This window comes from Gossypium arboreum, chromosome 4, assembly GCF_025698485.1.
Source record: "Gossypium arboreum isolate Shixiya-1 chromosome 4, ASM2569848v2, whole genome shotgun sequence".
NCBI classification, from domain to species: domain Eukaryota; kingdom Viridiplantae; phylum Streptophyta; class Magnoliopsida; order Malvales; family Malvaceae; genus Gossypium; species Gossypium arboreum.
Genome location: NC_069073.1, coordinates 31,266,137 through 31,272,278, shown reverse-complemented (window position 1 = coordinate 31,272,278; position 6,142 = coordinate 31,266,137).

Genomic DNA, 6,142 nt, shown 5'->3' with positions numbered 1-6,142 from the left:
GGCTCGGCAGGGACACGCCCGTGTGACACACCCGTTTATGATTACTTCAGGCCGTGTTCGAGCCTGTTAGAATGGCACGGGCGTGTGCTATACCCGTGTGAGTCGTGCTTTGATTCTGCCAGATTGACACAGCCGTGTGGGCTGCCCGTGTGAGGAAGTCCAGGCGGTGTTAAGTTCGTACTTTGGCCCATTTTCTCTGTTTTTGGCTCATTTCTCGTTCCTTTCACTCTCCTATGCTCTCCTAAGTATAAAACATGAAATTAAAGCATTAGGAGCATCAAATTCACCAATTCTAATGAGAAATCATCCATAAAATGGATTACACATGGGGTAAAAATATGTATAATTTACAGTTTATCAAATACCCCCACACCTAAGCATTTGCTTGTCCTCAAGCAAAATTCTCAACTCATAATCAAAATAAATTCTCCTCAACTTATAATTTCTATTGATAATATCTCAAACTAATCCATAGGTAATCATACATTGAGAATTAAACTAAAAGAACATAAAATTTTCAAACATTCCAAGTTGAGTATTTAGTCATGCAAACTTAGGTGCTTCCCTTCGTCCAAGTAATTACCTTTGATTCAGAATATCACAGAGTTTCACATCCTCACTAAAGGTTCACTCAAATCATTCGAGGTGTTTAAGGACAATAAATGAAGCACTCAATAGTCAATAATTAAAAGTCATTACCATAGGCTTGCATGAAAATCAAATCTCCACCACTATAATTTAATATGATACATCAATCAAAGGGTCTTTAGAGGGTTGTAGTGAGGCTTGGTTAGGGGGGTGTGGTCACAAGCTGAAAGAAAGTGTTAGAATCGAGATTGAATTGAAAAATTGCCTAACTAGAAAAAGAGTTAATCTTCACTTGCGTACAACAGAGCTTCTCTCAGCATATGAAATTACAGATATGCATACATATTTTTTATTATTATTTAAGAACAAGTTACATAACATAGACTAACTATTAAGAACAAGACATAGCTAAACAATTTATTCAATTCAAATCTCGACAAAAGTAGGGATTAATTTAGGGGATTTCAACAACAATAGGTTAAGGGTTAATATTAAGGTTAATACAAGAAATGGCTTGTTAGGCTCAAGGGGGTTTACTAGGGGTTAATCATGGAGGTAGGCTTTTCATGGCATGAGTGGGTTAATCCTAAGTGCCTTAATCATTTTGATATATCATATCAAATGGTGTGGTCTCGACATGCATAATCAAGTAAGTTCTAAAATAACAATTCAATGCTGACGCACTCAAAGCAATAATAAAAGTGAGCATGAAAGAATTACAAGATGCTCAAAAGGCTAAAAAATCTCACAAAAATTATGGCTTTTTGATGTTAAAAACTTGTAAATTCCAGTTCAAAGTAATACCTAAACTTTGGGGAAACAGCCTAAGATTTTAAATTCTTAAAAATCAACTTATCATACTTGATTCTCTAATGTCTTAAAGTTTAAACAATCAATACATAAATCCCTATGTTTTAATTCAAGATATATCAATCAAAATTATAAAACAATTAAAATTTATCCTAAATATGATATGAGAGCTTTTTAAGAGAACAAGGCAATTATTCAGGGATTTTTCTGATAATGAAATAAGTACACCTCCACACTCAAGATGTGCATTGCCCTCAATGTACAAAGATAGATATTAGAGTATAAAAATAAGATAGGGAGAGAAGTGAAACTTCCTGTATTAAGAATGGATGTTATTCTTGGTTTGCTGAGATCGAGAATTGGAAATGAATCTGGATGTCACGCATGATTATGAATGATAAAAAGAGAGTGAAGGGAATAATCTGATAGTCGTCACAAAGATAAGCGTGTTTAAAAAAAAACTTAATGGAAAGAAAACAACTTTAGATAATATGAGATATGATCAAAATTTAACAAATGCAAAAACCACAGCTAGCAACTCTTTTTCCGTAGTAGTATAATTTTCTTATGCAGTCGTTTAAGGTTTTGCTGGCGTAGTAGATAGCTTGAAAATGCTTGTCTCTTCACTGTCCCAATACTGCGCCTACTGCAAAATCACTCACATCGCACATTAGTTCAAATGGCAAGTTCCAATTAGGTGCAATTATGATTGGGGCATTAATTAATTTATCCTTTAAAGTATTAAATGCTTCTAAACATTCCTGATCGAAGTTAAAAGGTATATCTTTTTCTAGCAATTTAGTCAAAGGTTTAGCTATTTTAGAAAAATCCTTAATAAATCTTCTATAAAAACCAACATGTCCTAAAAAGCTTCTAGTAGCCTTAATCGAACTAGGAGGTGGTAACTTCTCGATTGTTTCTATTTTAGATTTATCTACCTCAATCGCTTTACTAGAAATTTTATGTCCTAATACAATACCTTCTTGAACCATGAAGTGACATTTCTCCCAGTTAAGCACAAGGTTTGTTTCCTCACATCTTATTAAAACTCGTTTTAAATTTTTAAGGCAGAGATGGAAAGAGTTACCAAATACCAAAAAATCATCCATAAATACTTCCATGATATCTTCCATGAGTTCATCGAATATGGTTATCATACAGCGCTGAAAAGTGGCAGGAGCATTACATAATCCAAAAGGCTTTCTACGATAAGAGAGCGTACCATATGGTCATGTGAATATCGTCTTTTCTTAATCTTCAAGAGCTATTGGGATTCGGAAGTAACCAGAGAGTCCGTCTAGAAAGCAGTAATACATGTGTCCAGATAATCTTTCCAACATTTGGTCAATGAATGGCAAGGGAAAGTGATCTTTTCTTGCGGCATCATTTAGTTACCTGTAGTCTATGCAAACTCTCCATCCTGTGACTGTTCTTGTTGGGATTAATTCATTCTTCTCGTTGGTCACAACCGTCATGCCTCCTTTCTTGGGGACAACCTGCACTGGACTTACCCAAGATGTAACACCCCGAACCCGAGACCATCGCCGGTGTCGGACACGAGGGGTTAACAAGCCAAGTTCACATGTTTTGCCCACCAATTTGACATTTCCAGTCAGGCTGGAAAACTGCGTCACTGTCGCCTTAAAAATCATATCTCGAGTTTCAAAACTCGGAAACTGGTTTTGTAAATTTTCCCTGAATTTAGACTCATATATCCATCCATGGATTTATTTCTAGAATTTTTGGTCAGGCCAATTGGTACAGTTTATTAGTTAAAGTCACCCATGTTACAGGGATCAACTGCTCTGACCTTCGCGCGTTATAACTTGAATATCTCTCTGTACAGGGCTTTAACACTGGTGCCGTTTGTTCCAAATGAAACTAGACTCAAAATGGAATCTGTAAATATAAGGCATGACTCCTAATTCTTTCTGTATAATTTATAGTAAATTTTTAAAGTTGCGACAGGGGACCCAGAAACCGTTCTGGCCCTGTCTCACAATAGCCTTAATATCTCTTAACATGTAACTCCTATGACCATTTCGTTTCTTCCATATGAAAATAGACTCATCAAGGTTCATTTACATAGCTTATTCACTATTTAATACCATTCCTAAAAATTTTGGTGATTTTTCACATTCACGTCACTGCAGCTGGCAGCATCTGTTTTTAAGGTAGGTCTTACCTATTTGGTAGTCTCCATGAACCAACTAATCTTGCCATACATAGGTTCATATATGATCATTTTAACCATGCCAATGGCTGATCATGTGACCAACATTCCCATTTCCAATCCATAGCCACATCATGACACCAATATATACATACAAACCACAAATAGTCTAAGTTCATGCTTCCTTTTTGAGCCATTTTCGCATGGCCGTACATATATACATCACAACATATTTAACCAACAAGGGTAGTCCTATACATGCCATCTCAAGTTCAACCAAAATTTATACCAAAATGGAGGCTTGATAGTGTGGATGACTTGACTTCAACGATCCCAAATCCGATTGCTTGAGCGAAATCTAGAAAACCGAGAGCCAAAGCAACGGGTAAGCATTTTATGCTTAGTAAGTCTCAAGGAATATAATCAACTCTAATTACAGCAATACATTCACATAGCCAAATGCATCATTTCATTAATACACATTCTTACTTCACACTTCATCATTATATAATTTCACAAAGTATCAATCAATTCAATAACTGAAATTCATTAGTCGATTGAGCGAATGTTGCTCAAACATGTCGACTTTCCAATGCACATATAAACGTACCTCATTCTTTGGGCTTTTTGAGTGTACTCATTGAATTTATTACAGCAACCAACACTCACCTCCAACCCAAGATTCTTCAGAATATAACCGGATATAACCATGTGCACAAATGCCTTCGGGTCTTAGCCCGGATAGAATGTCTCGCACGAATGCCTTCGGGTCTTAGCCCGGATGTAGCCACTAGCACAATTGCCTTCGGGTCTTAACCGGATATAATTTCAACATAATTGTCTTGAGTTTAGCCGGATATCATTCAATTTCCCATGAACACATACATCAATTATCATTGGACATACATAATTCATTTTCGTTACTAAGGCTCAAACGCAATTATAGTCACAAGCATATTCGCCTTCGGGACTTAGCCCGGGTAGAATTCAAATACTCATGCACACATAATCAATAATCAATACACATCCATACTTTATTTCACACAATTCAAGTAGGGTCACTTCTTGAGGACTTACCTCGGATGTTGTCGAACGGCTTTTTCGGCTATTCGATCACTTTCTCCTTCCCTTGTCCAATTGTGGCCCTCTAAGCTCTTGAGCTAATTCAAACAAATTCAATTTATTAAAACCTCATTGTGCTAGCTTATGGCGAATATGACAAGGAGTTTAAATGGTCATATGGCCACCCTTTAGCTTGAATACACAATGGTCATGCACATTTTATACTACATCAAGCAATTCAATACAATTTATTCGAGCATCAAGGAAATGCTAAGGCCTTCAATAGGCTACCCAAGGCGAATATTCATGTACATGTTGAGGTCAATTTTGCACTTAATACCTCACAAAAACAGCATGCAATTTACTAATTAATGCTTTGCACATTGTGGCCCAAAACTTATAATATAGCATCAAGCACTTATATGTGTGCTAGGCGAATTGTGCTTGCAATTTCACAAGCATTCTTCCACATCTTCTTCTTTAAACCAATATATTCATCACTTAGTTCATAACCAAAACATCATGTGCAAACATATATATACATATATGAGCATGGCGAATTTCAAGGTGTCCATAGCCATCCAAAACACAAATTTTAACTAACATGCAAGAAGCATGAACCATGCTCATGAATGCATCATGGCGAATATGACAATCATGCCCTTTTCAACTTCAATCATGGTTAAACAAAAAGAAAACTCAAAATCTTACTCAAGAGTAGACAATCCATCATTGCATGCATCATCATCAAGCTTCACACTTAGCATGCAATGGCTTTATCACCATAACAACTTTGGCCAAATGCCATTTCCATGGCATAACAAAGATTTGAGCCATGGCTAACATGCACATCAAATTAGCAACCAAAACATGCATGAAACTCCCAACACAACCTCATACATACCTTACTCTTGTTGCAAGTTTAGCCAAATTTCCTTCTAGATCTCTTCTAAACAAAGAAAATGAAGCAAAATTCTTCTTTCTTCCTTAGTATTTTCGCCAAAGAAGAGAAAATAGGTGAACAAATTTTTTCTTTGCTTCTCTTTCACTCACGGCAAAGGGGGGAAGGATGAGCAAATTTTTATTTTTTGTTTCTCTTCCTACATGCTTAATTTTTTATCATTTATCACATCATGCATTAACAAAACATGTCATAACATGTTTTCCTTGCCCATATTCCCTTGTCATGGCCGGCCACTATACCATCTTTGGGGAAATTTGACATGCAAATCCCTTATTTTTGCATGCATGCTCAACTAGTCATCACACATTTCCCCATCATACTTTCAAAGTTTACTACTAGGTCCTTTCTAGTGAAATTCACATTTATAATTCTAAATTGAAACATCAAAATGTCATACACAATTTAACACATATCATAGGCATCAAAATAAATTTTTAATTATTTTTATGCCTCGATTTTGTGGTCCCGAAACCACATTCCGACTAGGGTCAATTTTGGGCTGTCACAACTCTCCCCCACTTAAGAAATTTTCGTCCCCGAAAATC